Source organism: Lissotriton helveticus, chromosome 3_1 (genome assembly GCF_964261635.1).
Source record: "Lissotriton helveticus chromosome 3_1, aLisHel1.1, whole genome shotgun sequence".
Taxonomy (NCBI): Eukaryota; Metazoa; Chordata; class Amphibia; order Caudata; family Salamandridae; genus Lissotriton; species Lissotriton helveticus.
The window spans coordinates 759,336,961-759,354,330 of NC_136061.1; the positions used below are offsets into that span (position 1 = coordinate 759,336,961).

The 17,370-nt window shown below is 49.3% G+C and overlaps 1 protein-coding gene across 5 annotated transcripts in view; it reads left to right on the top strand.

Annotated features, from left to right (window-relative positions):
- SBF2 (SET binding factor 2) overlaps positions 1 to 17,370 on the top strand; it is a 2,295,537-nt gene that overhangs the window by 1,851,378 nt on the left and 426,789 nt on the right. The window lies entirely within an intron of this gene.

A 17,370-nucleotide genomic window follows, 5' to 3' on the forward strand; every position in this document is an offset into this window, starting at 1 on the left:
GTGGGGCTTTGTCACCGCCTCCAGACAGTCCAGAATGCTGCGGTGCGACTGGTGGGCGGTATCCCCTTACGTGAGCACATTGCTCCCCATCGCCGTGAACTTCACTGGCTACCACTGCACAAAAGGGCAGAATTCAAAGCTCTGGTATTAGCACATCGGGCGTTGCGAGGCAAGGGCTCTGCCTATCTCTCCACCTGCTTGATCCCTTATAACAACATCAGGACCCTACGCTCCTCCTCAAAAAACCTCCTTACTGTTCCCAGATTCAGGAAAACCCGCTCAGGCAGGAAAACTTTCCCAGTGTTGACTGCGGCCCTCTGGAACAAACTACCAAATGCCATACGGCTGATCAAGGATGAACAACCTTTCCGGAGAGCCCTAAAAACTTACCTGTTTTGCTGATCATCCTTCTCTTTAAATAAACATCTTAGGCAGCATGTAGTCACCCAGGAGCGCCGGGACACCCCGTTGGGGTAGCTGTGCGCGATACCAAAATACACTAAATAAATAAACAACATTACACCCAATGGAAATTTTGTGTAAATGGAGTATTTTGTGGAGAAGGGAGATTTGGAGATGTATCCCTTGAACCACTCTATTATCTTGTACAATCAACAACAGTTCGGAATTAGAGTATGCCCCAGGTACCAGGTGTGTAGGATGATGTAAGTACACATCCCAGAGACATGTAATCGGTCTAAGGGTAGTGCAGTAGGCTCACGTTCTCCTTGTATTACCATTGCCATCTTGGCTCTTTTCATGCAGAGAAACCCCTTATTAATTCAGCGGAGGATGTGGTCCAAGCGCAGTGTGAAGTATTTTTTTTAATTTAAGCTTGAAAAGCACAAAACCATAATACAACAACATAATAGCTGTGGCAAAAGAATTACAGTACTAACCACTGGCAAACACATGTGCATATATAGTAGCAACAAAATAGGCTTGGCTGGAAGACAAATAAGATACAACCATAGCCCAAGACAGATTGACTTAAAAGGACGAAACAAGCAAAACAATGGTTAATAGGTCATAACTGATGGATAATTAGGCAACCTAAACAACCTTATTTACAACTGTATTCGTAAAGCCACTCCACCAATGGAGCCCAAATCTTCTGGCCCCACTCCCTTCTCCTTCTACCCCACCTCAGCCAGACTGCCGACTCCAGATTATATAATGCCAGGATCCTTGCTCTCCAGTTTATAAAAGTAGGCGCATCTGGGCTAATCCATTCTGATGTAATACAGAGGCGGACTTGGGACATAGCAATAAACTGGAGAGCAGAGGCATGCCTCGATCTCCCTAATGCTGCGTTATTTTCACACCCAAATATCACCACCTCTGGTGAAAGAGTAACCGAGATCCTAAGCCTAGTATTAATAAATTGCTCTACACCCGAGAGAAACGGCCCCAGTTTTGGGCAATCAAAGAACATATGCACATCATTTGCGGCTGCAGGGCCACATCTTGGGCAACCATGCCCCCACTAACCCCACATTTGGAGATTCTAGCCAGGGTATAATAAAGATCGAACATGGCAATATAGCATTGAGAGCGTAAACTTCCAGAAATTAGTACACTGCCGGCCAGTTCGAGGGCCTGAGTAATATCCACCCCTGGCAACCCCAGCGTAGCCTCCCACTTGGCAGTCTGTACAACCATATCATCAGGAAGGCCAGCTAGTAAATGTTGATAGATTACACCAATTTTAGATCTCCTCAAAAACAGTTCGAACAATGTAATTCTATTGAACATGATGGTAGTTTGGTCCTTCGTTCTATCTACAACGCTTCGGATCTGCAAATATTTAAAAAAAATCGTGGGTGTTAAGCTGAAACTTATCCTTTAGAAATTAAAAAGAGGCCATGCTCCCACCCAAACCTAAATCCCCTAAAACTTCCAACCCTAGTGACATCCACCTAAAGGTGGTTAGATCTTGAAAAATAAGGGGTAGGAGCCTGGCAGCTGTAAAGGGCGTATAGTAATTAATATTGGAATTAGCCCATTTACGTCGGATCTTGCGCCATACTGAAAGCATTGTCCCAATAACCTTGAATTTGTTTTTTTTATAGTAACTAGGTTCAAGAACCCGCAGTAAAATCCCCTTAGCATCCTCCCCTAGTCCTATTTCATAAATTGGGGGCCTACAGGCCAATGGTACCAGCACCCTATCCCCAAACAATGGTTCCCCAAAATGCTGGATCAAAGATGACCAAAAATAGACTAAAAGGTTGGGGACTGACCACCCACCCCGTTCTCTCGGAAGACACATCCACTTCGCTGCCCTGCGTGGATGGTGTTATCTCCAAAGGAATCTATTGCAGGTCCTCTCTGCCCTAACCAAGCTAGATTGGGAGAACTCCAGAGGAATAGTTCTAAATAAGTATAAGAACTTTGGTAGCACCAGCATTTTAAGAACATTGCACCTGCCATACAGGGAGAGATGTAGATTATCCAGTCTTGCCAAGGTAGAATTGAGTGATTTAATTACCGGCAAGATATTCAGGTCTGGGTTTATTACTTACTAAGGCAGTAATTTTAACTCCTAGATATGTTACGGATTGAGTCACAGGGACTCTGGAAGGACCCATAGTAGAGGATTGAATAACTTGGGTTTTAGTGACATTAAGCTTGTACCCAGAGAGCTGGCCGAACTGTTCTGCTAAGATATTTAAAGCATAAAAAGCAGATGCAACATCTTTGGTCAACACAACGATGTCGTCAGCTTAGGCCAACACCTTATATTCTGTAGAATTGACCCTAACCGGCAAAATATCTAGGGAGTCCTCAATTTTATTCAAAAAAGGATCAATGTATAGGGCAAATAGTAGGGGCGAGCACGGACACCCCTGCCAATACCAAATGGATTCGATACTACCCCAGATACAGATACAGTAGCCATTGGAGCCTTATACAATGATTGAATCACCTGGATAAACTCAGAACTAAAGCCCTTCCATCGGAGAACTGCCCATAGGAATCCCCAGGCGACCCTATCGAATGCCTTCTCGGCGTCCAACAGGATCGCTCCGACGGGGGAGCCGGTAACCTGAGCCCAGTCCAGCAGTGCAATAACACGGCGAACATGATCGGCCGTATCCCTACCCGAGATAAAGCCATACTGGCGCAATGACACCAGAGGAGTAATCACCGAGGCTAATCTGGAGGACAACATTTTGGCATCTATTTTATTGTCAGTATTTATAAGAGAAATAGGGCGGAATGAGGAAGGGTCAAACTCAGGTTTTTCTTGGCCATGAGGTCTCTCACTCCTCTGGCGGGCTCCATGCACCTTCGGGCCCAGCTGACCCGTCTGGGGGCCCTAGCGGGTCGGTGGCTTCGGCCCCGTGCTGGCGGGTGCTTCGACCCCGACTCCGCCGGTGCCTTCGGGCTCCGCGCCGCAGGGCCCCGCTGGATCCGGGTCGTCGCCGGTCGACCTGACGACCGCCCCGGCGCCGGTCCCTCAGGTGTCACCTCCGGCGCCGTCTTCGGGCGGCCCCGTCCCCGATATCTCCCTCGATCCGGTTCCGGCGTCGGAGCGGCGCCGGTGGGCGCCGCTCTTGACGCCGTTTGGGGAGTTTTACTTCAATGAACCGACCCCCATCAGTTGACAACCCTGAGTATCAAGAGATGGGTGATGAGGAGTGTTTGGAGGGGTTTGAGGACCCTCTGACACGGGAGTGTCAGTCCCAGGAGGACTGGACAGGTGGACTTGGGGATGCCAGTGGTCTGGACACCTCGCCAGACACTGGTTTTGTCTCACCTCCTACTGTGGCTACGGAGGAGGGGGCAACCTACAGTGTGGTGTTGACGCAGGCGGCCAAGGCCTTGGGCCTTGAGCTCCCCGTCACGGCCGTAAGGACTAACCTCCTCACTGAGGTCCTTAAACTGCAGTCAAGCTCGGCTACAGGTTCGCCTGTAGATAGGAAAGTAGCCAGACGCCGGCCCCGGGCGACCCTTGTTTCCTGTCCACCCACCCCACCCCCGAGAGCCTGGTTATCCAGGCTTCAAATTCCCAGACCGCATTCCCGTTGGCTCCGCCTGACAGGTAATCCAAGAGGTATGAACAGTACGGCAAAAAGTTATTCTTCTCCCTAAGTCTGGGACTGCGGTCTTCCAACACCGCATGCCTCTTGGGCCGCTACACCCACTCTCTGTGGGACACGGTCGCGGACGTGCTGCCAGAATGCCCGTTGGAGGTGCGGGCTAAACTCGGCCAGGCCCTTGTGGAGGGCCGGGATGCAGCGCTGTATTCTATCCGGTGTGGGCTTTTTGGTGCTGGGTGACTTCAACCTTCACGTGGATAACTCTCTATGTCCAAAAGCGAGTAACCTGACAGAAACTATGCAGAGTCTGAATTTACTTCAACTAGTCAAGGGCCCTACTCACAGAGCTGGACACACCCTTGATCTAATTTTTGCCAACTTCCCCAATATCACAGTCTTATCCTCCCTCCCTCTCACCTGGTCTGACCATTTTCTTATCCCTTTCGATCTCACAGTGGGCTCGATACCTGCCCCTTCGGTACCCAGGAAAGAACCGGGGAGAAAGTGGCATAAGGTCACCTGTGCCACCTTAGACCCTCTATTCCACTTTGTCCCGGACCCCCTTTCCACTGACATTGACGGAAATGTGTCCAGGCTCAATACTTCACTTATACAAGCCATTGACTCCATCGCCCCCCTTAAATCCATCTCCTCCACCAGGTCCCGCCCCTCGGCGCCTTGGTTCTCTACCACCCTCCGTGAGGAAAAGAGTAGATGTAAAGTACTCGAACGCAAGTGGAGGCAGAACTACGACCCTGAAGCCAAAGCCACTTACAAATCCGCCTTGAAAAATTTCCTCAAAAATAAAAAATCAACCATGAGAGATCACTTCTCACTACAAATCGCCAATGCTAAAAACTCTTCTAAGACCCTTTTCTCCATTGTCAAAAATGTTATCAATCCCCCCGCCAGGGCCCCCCAGCACTCTGCTAGCCAGGCATTATGTGATGGACTCTCGGATTACTACCTGGAAAAAATAAATAAACTCTCCGCCTCATTCCCCGATGGGTTACCCCCCCAGTCCCCCAACACTAGACCCCCTAGACCCGCCTCTCTACAGTCCTTCAACAAACTGACTCTGGAGACTGCACTCAGGCTATTCACTCTATGCAGATCTGGTGCCCCCTCCGACCCTATCCCTGCCAAACTCATGGGTGAGTTAGCTCCCTTATTGGCCGATTCCTTTCTCTCCATTTGGAATGCCTCCCTTCATCACGGCTTCTTCCCTACGTCATGGAAGGAAGCAATGGTGGTCCCTATCCTGAAAAAACCCGACGCCGACCCATCCATATTTGCTAATTACCGTCCCATCTCCCTTCTCCCCAAACCCGCTAAAATCCTGGAAAAAGCCGTGCAACTACAACTAACGGAGTTTTTGGAGAACAACTCCCTGCTGCACGACTCCCAATCCGGATTTCGTGCGGGTTTCAGCACGGAGACGGCTCTTCTGGAGGTGGCTGAGACCATCCGTGAATGTGTGGATAGGGGCGAGGAGGCCATGCTTGTCCTCCTCGACCTATCCGCCGCCTTTGATACGGTCTCTCACTCTATCCTCCTAGACCGTCTCAAGCTGGTCGGCATCGGTGGCACCGCTCTTGCCTGGATTGAATCCTTCCTCACTGGAAGAAGTCAGAGGGTGCTGCTCAGGCCTTTTAAATCGGAGGATAAGCCCCTGCTGTGTGGCGTGCCGCAGGGTTCTGCCCTCAGCCCTCTGTTTTTCAACGTCTACCTCGCTCCTCTGGCCGCCGTGGTGGAATCCTGTGGAGTCAGGGTGGTCTCTTATGCTGACGATACTCAGCTTATATTCTCCTTCAGCGACCACTCGGACTCCACATTTGCCAACTTCCGCCAATGTCTCGACGGCATCCGCGTCTGGATGACTAACAATCATCTAAGACTCAATGCGGATAAGACAGAGGTGCTGTTTTTTAACCAGAAAAACCCTATCCCCTCCTCATGGTGGTGGCCCACTGCACTTGACCCCGCTCCCTCCCCTGTCCATGCAGCCCGCAACCTTGGCTATCAGTTTGACGACTCTCTCTCATGCAAATCCCAAGTCAACAAAGTCACCTCTGCCTGCTTCATGAAGCTACGAATGATCAGGAAGATACTTCCCTACCTCCCATTGGACGCCCGCCGAACAGTCACCCAGTCCCTCATAACGTCCCACCTGGACTACGCTAACAGCTTATCTGCTAGCGCTCCCCAGTATCTGATCGATCGTCTCCAGATCGTTCAGAACGCGGCGTCCAGACTGATCGGAAACATCCCCTACCGCCAGTCAGTCACCGCCTACCGTAAGGAGCTCCACTGGCTCCCCATTGCTAGCCGCATTCAGTTTAAGATCCTCACCCTCGCTTTCCGAGCTATCAACGACCTTGGGCCCAACTATCTGAAAAAGCGAGTGTCCATATCTCACTCCACTAGATCCTTGAGATCTAACAACCTACGCCTTCTGGTCTCTCCTCGCTTCCGACGCGCCAGAATGGGCGGCAGAGGGTTCAGCGTTATCGCTGCTAAACTGTGGAACCGTCTCCCTATCGATCTAAGGTTCTGTCCTTCTGAACCCATTTTCCGTGCCAGGTTAAAAACCTGGCTGTTCTCCGGACTCTGATTTCCATATTTTTTTGCTTCCTTCCTTTCTTCTGCCCTTGAGGCTCTGGTTCTAGCGCCGGGACACCCCTTAGGGGGTAGCTGTGCGCTCTATAAACTACAAAATAAATAAAATAAATAAATAAATACCACCGATGCACTCAGAGAGAACGCGTTCTTTTGATTACTTTAATAAAGGTTGTTCGAAATTGTTTCGTATGTGTTCTTTATATTCTTTTTCAATTATTTATATTCCACATTATTCATTCATAATGTAATCTTTCTTTTCGCCCAATGCATTTCGGGCATTCGCCCTTCGTCAGGGGACTTGATTCTGTTTCTGGTGCGTAGAGTGCTTTCAATGCCGCATGAAAGTCGTAACTACCATCGCGAGTTCTTAACGGTGTGGCGTGTGATCCTCTCCGCAGTGTTGTGTAATAACAAGATGTCAAGCGGCAAGGAGGTAGAGGACGAGGGAAGGGCTGAACCTGTCTATGGTAGAAGCAGGGTAATGATGCCTAGAAAGTAAGGGTAGTGAGGAGATGGTTGGATCTGGGTATGCTAGAAGTTAGGTAATTTGGGATACCTTGAAGTAAGGTTAGCAAATAGGGTTTAACTCTAGTAATGCTATAAGCAAGGTAACTAGCAATGCCAGGAAGTAGCAATGGCACCGGAAGGGCTGAATCACTCCTAGAACTAAGGTAAAGAGCAATGCCAGGAAGTAAGGGTGGTCAGGGGAAGGCTGTACCTGGGTATCCTTCAAGTTTTGTAGTGAGTGATTTCAGAAACTAAGCAGGACGAGGTGAAGGCTAGATCTAATTTTGGTAGAAGCATGGCAATAAACTATAACATGAAGTAAAGGCGGTAAGGGAAGAGCTGAAGCTGGGTATGCTAGAAGCAAGGTAATGAGTGCTAGAAAGTGAGGATGGTGAGGGGAGAGCTGGCTCCTGACATCCTAAAGGTAAATTAGCATTGCCTTAAATAGGGGTGGCAACAGAATGGTTTGATCCTGGGGTGCTAGAAGTAGGGTAAAGGACAATGCCAGGAAGTAAGATGACAGTAACGATATACCCTGTATGCAAGGAGTTGGGTAGTTAGCGAAGCCAGAACCTAAGGGTGACGAGATGAGGGTTGGATCTAAGTATGGTAGAAGCATACTAACGACTATGCCAGGGGCTAAGGGTGCAAGAGTAGGTCTGAACCTGGCTATGCCAGAAGCAGGATTTTGTTCAATGCCAGGAAGTGTGAGTGGGCGAAAGCAAAGCTGGATCTGGGTATGATAGAAGCAGAGTAATGTGCGATGGCAGGAATTAAAATTGGGGAGCGCTAGATCTGGGTTTGCTGGAATCAGGGTTAAGAGTGAGGCCAAGATGTAGGTTGGTAAGAGGAGGGCTCAACCCTGCTATGCCAGAAGTACGGTAATGAGCGATGCCAGGAAGTAATGCTGGCAAAGAGAGGACAGAACATGGGTATGTATAAAGCAGGGTATTGATCGATGCCAGAATGACGATGGGAAGGGGAGGCTCGATCTGGGGATGATACACAGGACCCTTGAGGCCAGTCCACCTCACCCATTGGTGGCTCCATTTTGAAATTGCAAACTCACCAGGGATTTGCAATGCAGGAAGTGCCAATGAAAGAAACTGCATGGCTCGGAGACAAATGGCTTATGATTCCACTTATAATCGTATTTGGAATATTCTGTGATTGGAAACATGTTCCACATTGTAAATGAATTAAATATAAACAACTTATATATTAACCCCTTTAAAGCTAGTAAACAAACCTCCCCAGTGCTGCGCTGTCCATTATCCGGTGCTGAACTGGACGTCCAACGGTCGTGCGCAGCACTGGGGAGGTAGTGCCCGTGACGACCGTTGGCCGACGGCAGCACTTAAGGGGTTAAACCTCAAATGAACATGTTTATCGATTGTTTGAATTAAATAACGTTATAAGCTGTAACTGGTCAGTGAAATGCCAAATGCACTAAAAATTGGTATGTTTTGCTATTTTTAGCCACACCTCCGACTCCGCCCACTAATCCAATCCTCTGCTTATTCCCGCCCCCTGAGTCTCCGCCCACAGTTCCCCTACTTTTTTGTCCCCACTGTGAGAAGTTGGCCTGATATATAGTGCTCACTATTCTATTGATCACTGTGTATCATACCAAACAACCCTTATTGATGATTGGTTGTAAGTCAACCTTTCAGACCAGCTATCCTAGTAGCATGGACACGAGCAGTCTTCAGGCTAAACTCTAGAGGGCGTGTTAAGCCAGCTGTTTTACCATCACATATACCCCTTGAACACCAAGTGAAAGGACACCACACAAGTGGTTATGAAAAATAAAGTATATTTATTTATAACAAGTCTACCCTGAACTCTTTAGAGTCAGGGAGCTAAGCACAATACAAAACTCTTTAATTTGCACAATTTACACAAATGCCCGAGGGGCACGAAAAACCATATACACAAAAAGTGGAATGCGAAATGCTAACAGGTAAGTAACAAGATCCAGAGGCTTCAGGATCGCTAGGACTACACTACTGAACCCTAAGGTTAGGAGCAGGAGGCCTAGGGAGATCGGGTGCACAGTGTGCACTCTCACGCGGGATGCGGGAAGAAGTCTATGGATGCTAGCGTTTCTAAAGTTACTGTTTCCGGACGAATCCGACTAGATAGACTGAAAACGAAAAAGGATCTGGACACTTGGAGAGTGAACCTGTGCTGGAGTACCGAAATACTCAAGTTACCTAGCCCAGGGGCCGCGGCTGCATAGGGTTCAAAAGACGTCGGGAATCCTCGTTGAAGTCTATGGAGCCTGAAAGAAGAAGTTGCTGGCAGGCGACCAGTGAAGATGTTCGGTGTGATCCAAGGCTGGATCAGTGAAGGAGACGACCTGAAAGCAGAGGGGACTCAGTTCTTAATCACTAGCCAGTGATTATGTGGGCACCAGGATGGCACCGGATGAAGTCACCTCGACCAGGTGAGTGGGCGACGCTGGACTCTGCAGTCACACGGGCTAGGAGGCGTTGTCGGCGTCCAGGCTGGAGGTGCGAGCTGTCCCACGAGGCTGTCGGCGATGCTGGACTCAGGATTTGAGCAACAAACCTTGGCAAAGGCAAGCCCACGCGGTGGAGTCAAGATGGCGTCTGGAGTGGACCAGGAGAGTCCGGGGTGCTCCTCTCTTGGAAGGGAGCAAGGACCAGTCTGGGGCAACCAGACCAGCGGTGAAATCGTCGTGGTACGTCGTCAAGAGGGTCACTAGCCAACGGGCAAGTGACCGGACAACGTGGCAAGCAGCAAAGAAGCAGAAGGGCCCCACGCAGATCTCATGGATACTGGGAGGCTGGACTTCGGTGCTGGAGCTGCTTAGGGTTAGGGCTTCTCAAACCCCAGTGCACTCACTCGAGGGTCTCTCGGGGGTCGTGCTGGTGAAGCGTCGTGCAGGTCTTGAAGATGGCCGGTCCCACGGGTCTCGTTGCACCCACGAATCTCAGCTGTGCTGGATGATGTAGGTATGGCAGGGAATCCGGGTCTCGTCGAGCTGGGCAGTCTTGATCCGGAGGATGGACTTACAGCAAACCGCAAGAGCTTCGATGGTGCCTGCTGGTGCAGGGTGGCTACTCCTTAGCCACAAGGGAGAGTCTTCAGAAGAGTCAAGAGTTCCTTTCGTGAAAAGTAGTTTCAAGATTCAGAATGATCTTCTTTGGGAAGGGGGCCTGCTCCTACCTTTATACTAAGAAAAGGGGCTGGCACGCGACTAAGTCCTGCCCTATGGGTGGGACTAGGAGGGGGGTGGTTACACCCCTCTCCTTTGTCCGGTCTCTCCCCAGCTCAGGGGCTGGTGTGCCCCAGGAACTGGTTTGAGCCGGCATATGCACAGTGAGCACCGGGGTGCCACTTGCAGTCACCTTCCTTTCAGCCCTGCCTACCTGGGATACACAAAATCCTGTCTGGGATGGTGCTAGCTAGCACCGCCCCTGACAGAAAACCCTTTGTCGAGGCCTCCGTTGCTGGAAGGACTCCCAGCAGCAGGAGTGCAGACTTGTGTCTCGGTGGCAGCATCCATTTTGTGGAGCTGAGGCTATGTCTGACTTTAACCGGGGTTCACAGTTACATACATGTCGTGTCCCTCTAGAAGGGTGGAATGCTAACCCCGTCGCCAGAATTGGCGAGGGGTTAGTATTCCAGTTCGTATGACACCTTACTCGACATGTTTTGATAATGCTATACCAAAGTTAGCATTTAACCGCGAGGATTATAATGCACTTAAGAGTATATGGTATAGCGTTATCATGGAACAGCTATTTGGACTTGGTTCCGCAAGCTGCAAACGGGCTCAGCTCATGCTAGAGCACCATCTCACATAATTCCAAGCACTCTGCCTTCAGGATTGATAAGGCCTGCCATAGGAGTGACTGATAGGAATATATGTGTCCATTTTAGGGTTAGATATAGGAATACTATATCTAAAGCAAAGGGTGTTTACACCACCTTGCCCCAGCTGTCGTGCAGCCAGTTGTGTCTGTTTGGGTGGCCAGCCAGGGGTGGCATAATACATGCTTCAGCCCCTGGTAGGCCCTGGGTACACCTATGCCCTGGATACCTAAGGTATGCTGTACAGGGACTGATAAGGTGGCCCAGTACCAATTGGTAAGATGCACCTAAGGTACATGGTTGTAATTTAGAGAGAGAACAGCTAGGCTGTGGGTCCAATTTCAGTGTAGCCTACAGAGGTGCACCCGGGGTATGGCTGCTAGATAATGTTCCAGGTGTAGGCCAGAGGGCAGGGTAGGTAGTATTCTCCAGTATTAGGGGTGTCTTTCATAGATTCACATGCCTGAATCATTCCCCGTCGTCGGACTAGGAGTCCCACGGTACATAAAAAAGCAATAATATGCCATAAATATGTAGTAATAGTAATAGAAAAGGAACCAGGAAGTAAAGTAGCCAATGCTACAGTAGGAAAAAACTTCCACATCTATGACTCTCATAGTCATTTTGTATAGTCCAAACTACAGCCAATCAGGCGCCAGCACCCACCAGAATGTTCTCCCCAGAGGCTGAAAGGGAGTCTTCCTGAGCTCTGCTCAGTTTTCTTACTCTAACTTCAATTTTTTCTACTTTCAAGGATGTCTTCTAAGAAATCTCTCTTTAGAGCCTGTGATTGCTGTGGTAAGCTTCGGCTTTTTGAGAAAGATTCACATAAAAAGTGTATCTATTGCCTGTACCCAGATCATCAGGCCTCTGACTGTAAGATCTGCAGAACCATGCCTCAAAAGACTCTCAGGGATAGAGAGGGTCGTTTACTTCTGTGGTTGAAAAGGCTAAAGGATTATTCTAATCCTGCTTCTGAGGTAGGCAGCATTGCCTCTGGATCTACTGCAGCCTCTAGGAAGAGGCCTGCGCCTGAAGGAATGTCATCACCTAAGGCAAAGGTGACTAAAAAACAACCACCTACTAAGGGACTGGATAAGCCTTCAACATTCAAGACTGTCCCCACAAGCAAGGGCATGGAAAGCGCTTCTGGTCCAAAAAAGGGAACAATCATCAAGTTTCCCCAATCATCTGAGAGGAATTTTCCACAGACCTCATCTCCTCCAACGGCGATGCCCACTTCAGCCTCCTCGTCGACGAGAACGACGACTACAGTGACATCGACTGTAACTTTTTCCTCTCCTAAACCTTGTATGGTTATGTCATCGTCGACGTCGTCTCCAACTATGGTATTTGTCTCTGTGAGACCTGTATCGTCGACGTCCGTCGTCGACGCCTCGTCGTCGACTCCTTTGAAGGCTCTACCGCCGACGAAAAAGAAATCGTCGACGAGCTCGTCGACGGGCTCCACGCGACGAAGAGTGACCCGTCGACGTAGAGTATCCCGTCGACGAAGAGTGTCCCGAGGACGACGAGTGTCCCATCGACGAAGAGTGTCCCGTCGACGAAGAGTGTCCCGTCGACGAAGAGTGTCCCGTCGACGAAGAGTGTCCCGTCGACGAAGAGTGTCCCGTCGACGAAGAGTGTCCCGTCGACGCAGAGTGTCCCGTCGACGCAGAGTGTCCCGTCGACGCAGAGTGTCCCGTCGACGCAGAGTGTCCCGTCGACGCAGAGTGTCCCGTCGACGACAAAACCATCGGAAGGGAATCCTCCTCCGACGACGCAAATGTCATCATGCACGGCACTGCAGGTTTGGTCTCCGTCGACGGTGTTTCTAACACCTCAACAACAAATACGTGAAATGCAGCTTTCACCTCTTCGTATTTCACCTCAAAAGGTGTCTTCTGAAGTGCCAGACCAACTTTTGGACACTGAAAGTGAGGATGAAATGGTCCAGAACACATTTGGACAAGCAACTAGCCCATCGGAGTTGCATTTCAAACTTCAAGAAGGGGAAGAGGATGCTTCTCAATCTCCTGTTCATATATCGACACCAGTGAGTAACCCTGTTGCTCAAGTGCCTATGGCTTTGCTATCCAATTAACATTATATGCTGGAAGATTATTATAGGAGGTTCCCACCATCAGAATCGGCAGGTTCTGGACCGACAACTCCAACTTCTGAAGCACCTCCAATCGTGCTTCCACCGGTGTGTCCGTCTTCACACTTACAACCTACTCAAGAGGGAGCTCCGCAGTCTTCGGAGGATGAGGACCAAAGGGAAGAAGGAGAAGTGGATGATTTGTCGGAGTGGGATGACTATCAAGTACAATCTCCTTCAACATCTCCTCAGACTACGTTGGCCTCCCCTCCGGTGGACGTAGCGAGTTTTCACTTACTAATGGAGCGTGCAACCAAACGTTTTCATATACAGATGGAACAGACGCAACAAGAATGTTTCTTATACGATTTCAAGGATCAGCCCAGACGACAAATAAAGACAATACCCATCGTTGATTTCATCTGGAAGGAAGGGATTAAGGTAATGTCAACACCGGCCTCCATTCCTCCGGTTTTGCCACGCATAGATAAAAAGTATAAAGCTCCCGAAAAATCGCCTGCATGTCTGATTGGACATCCAAAACTTGACTCAGTAATTGTCCAGGCTGCCCAGAAGAGAGCCAGAAATCCATCCTCTGCAGTTACGGCGCCGCCGGACAGGGGTGGCAGACGCCTAGACTCAATTGGAAAGCGTGTTTCCACCATGGCTGCAACAACTGTTCGTGCTGCCAATGCATTGGCAATTTTGGGGCGGTACGACATCGCACCATTTATCGATCTCCTCCCTGAGCAATCCAAAGCTGAAGCACTTCAAATTCTTCAAGAAGGCCAAAGAATCTCGGAAGAGATTCTCGATTCAGCTATAGATGTCGCATCTACATGATTTCGACAGTTAGCAGGAGCTGCTGTCCTGCGCAGACAGGGGTGGTTACATTCAACTTCTTTCAGGCAAGAAGTCCAAAACAGAGTTTTAGACATGCCATTTGATGGCGAATATTTATTTGGTCCCAAAGTAGAGGAAGCATTACAAACAATTAAAAAGGATACTGAAACAGCAAGATCCTTGGGCACCCTACAATTCCACAAGCCGCCCTTTCGAGGAGCGAGAGGACGAGGGACGTCCTCCAATAGAGGTGGATACCAACAACAATCCACATACCGGCAAAATAACCAGCGCTATCAGACACAGCGCTTCCAGTCTTATGGGCAGAAAAGATCTCTCTACACCCAGAACAGGGGTAAGACAAATTACCGCGGCAAAGACAAGCGCCAATGAAACTTTTCACCTGCCACCACCATTTTTCCACCCTCACAAAAAACTTGGCGGAAGAATATCGAAATTTTACTCCAACTGGCAATCTATAACAACAGACAAATGGGTCCTGGATATTGTGGCCAGGGGCCATGCCCTAGAATTCGAAAAATTCCCTCCAAATGTTCAGCCAAAAGGACCGCCTCCGGCTCACCTGAAGGAGCTGCTTACCCAAATCAAAGTGATGATACAAAAAGGAGCGATCGAGAGCGTTCCTCAGAGGATGAGAGGAATGGGGTTTTACTCCAGGTTCTTCCTGGTAAGGAAGAAGAACGGGGAGTGGCGCCCGATCCTCGATCTTTGTGCTGTGAACAAATATCTAAGGAAATTAACGTTCCGGATGTTGTCGCTTCAGGAAATATTACATCTTCTAGCAGCTGGAGATTGCATGGTCACTTTAGATCTCCAGGATGCATATTTCCACATCCCCATCCTACCTCGCCACAGGAAATTCCTTCGCTTCAGGGTGGCTGGCAGGGACTACCAATTCAAGGTCCTTCCCTTTGGGCTGCGGTCAGCTCCAAGAGTATTTACAAAGGTTTTAGCTCCAGTGGCTGCGCACCTTCGGCTGGAAGGAATACAAATTTTCCCATATCTGGACGACTGCCTTATAAAGTCCAGTTCTCACGAAACCGTTCAACTTCACCTTCAACAGTGTCTCTACCTATTTCAGTCTCTAGGCCCGACAATCAACTTCAGCAAATCCCAAATGCAATTGTCTCAAAGAAAGGCATTCTTAGGAGCGACTTTAGACACTCAAGAACTTAGAGCTTTCGTCTCCAAAGAGAGACAGAGGAAGATAAGTCAGCTCGCACAAGATCTCATGCAAAGAAGGTCAGTTTCAGTCCGACTGTACAAGTCTTTTCTAGGGATGGCATCGGCTTGTATTCCATTACTTCCAAATTGCCGGCTTCGAATGAGGCCGCTTCAGGAGGAACTAACCTTACAGTGGCAACAGGTTTCCGGCACTTTCGAGGACCTCATTCAAATCACGCCACTCATGAAGAAGTCTCTTCTCTGGTGGACACAGATGAGTCATCTGAGGCAGGGGTGCGTGTTCCTTCAAGAAGCACCAAGTCTAACCATCACTACAGATGCGTCCCTCGAGGGCTGGGGGGCTCATCTACAAGGCCTCACGACCAGCGGCAAATGGACTGCGCAGCAGAGACGGTGGCACATCAACCGTTTAGAACTGAGAGCCATTTTTCTCGCACTCAAGGCGTTTTGTGCCATCATTCAGGATGCCAATGTGTTGATACGAACAGACAACACAACAAGCATGCACTACGTCAACAAGCAGGGGGGAACTCGATCTCTTCTCCTGTCTCAAGAGGCGCAGAATTTATGGACATGGGTTCTTCACCACAATGTACATCTGCAAGCAGTGCATGTTCCGGGGACAGAAAACGTCCTCGCGGACGCACTCAGCAGGACAACGGTCACCACCCACGAATGGGAGCTTCACCAGGAGACAGTGGAACACATATTTCATCAGTGGGGTTGGCCAGACCTAGATCTATTTGCGACAAGTACCAACAGCAAATGCCAGAGCTTCGCAAGCTGGCATCCCCACAAGAATTCTCTGGGGAATGCGTTCTCCGTCAATTGATCTCTGACGTTTGCGTACGCTTTCCCACCGATTCCTCTAGTCCCCAAGGTTCTGCGGAAGATGAAGAAGGAACCTTGCCGACTCATCCTGATTGCGCCCAGATGGCCGCACCAATATTGGTTTACAGAACTCCTCCTACTGTCAGAGTGCAAGCCAATCCAGTTACATCCAATCCCGAACCTGCTCAGCATTCAGGAAGGACAGGTCTTCCATCCGGACCCAGCATCTTTGAGATTAGCGGCCTGGCTCCTGAACACCGTGAGTTCGCACACCTGAACATCCCGGAGGACTGTAAAGAGGTGTTGGCCAAGGCTAGAGCGCCTGCTACCATCAAGACGTACAGTCTGAAATGGAAGCGCTTCTGCATCTGGTGCCGTTCAGCAGGGGTTCACCCTTTTTCAGCAAAACCTGAGGAAATTCTTCCTTTTTTCCTGCAGTTAGCACGTACAGGGCTGTCTCATGCTACCTTGAAGGTGTTTCTGGCTGCAATATCCAGATATCGACAGGACGGAACCAATTCTCTGTACTCAGCAAGGATTATCCAACAGTTCTTCAGAGGCCTCTTTAGAATGTTCCCTCCTGTACGCCGTCCACCTCCTTCGTGGCATCTGAATGTGGTCCTAGCTCAACTCATGCGTCACCCATTCGAGCCCATCCACAAAGCCGACTTGAAGTACCTTTCGTGGAAAGTATCACTGCTCTTGGCTTTAACATCCTCCAGGAGAGTTAGTGATATCCAAGCTTTCACTGTGCATCATCCTTTCCTGCAATTCACAAGTGACTCTGTGATACTTCGCACAAATCCAAAATACATTCCGAAAGTACCTTCGGATTTCCATCTGAACGAACCTATTGTTCTTAAGTCGTTCTTTCCAGACCCGCAAACACCTGCGGAAAGAGCGTCACACTCGCTTGACATTAAAAGATGTCTTAAATTCTACCTACAAAGAACGTCTACTGTACGCACTTCTGACCAGTTGTTCATTACCTACGGTGCGATTCGTAAGGGGCAGGCAGTTTCAAAGCAGACTATTTCAAGATGGATCTCTGCTGCCATTGCCTTTTGCCATGCACAGGCTGGGAGACCTTTACCATCAGCGCCCCGAGCGCACTCTACAAGAGCGGTCTCTTCATCCACGGCCTTATTTGCTGGAGTCCCTCTTAAGCAGATCTGCAAGGCGGCTACTTGGGCTAGTCGCCATACCTTTACCAGACAATACTGTCTAGAGTCCATCAGCGAGGCTGATACTTCTGTGGGTCGGGCTGTTCTACGGAATCTGTTTCATTAAGGTGAGCCTCTGTTTCCCACCTCCTTGTTTTCTGCTGTCAGACGCTTCTTATGTTATGTTCACACATATTTCCATGAATGC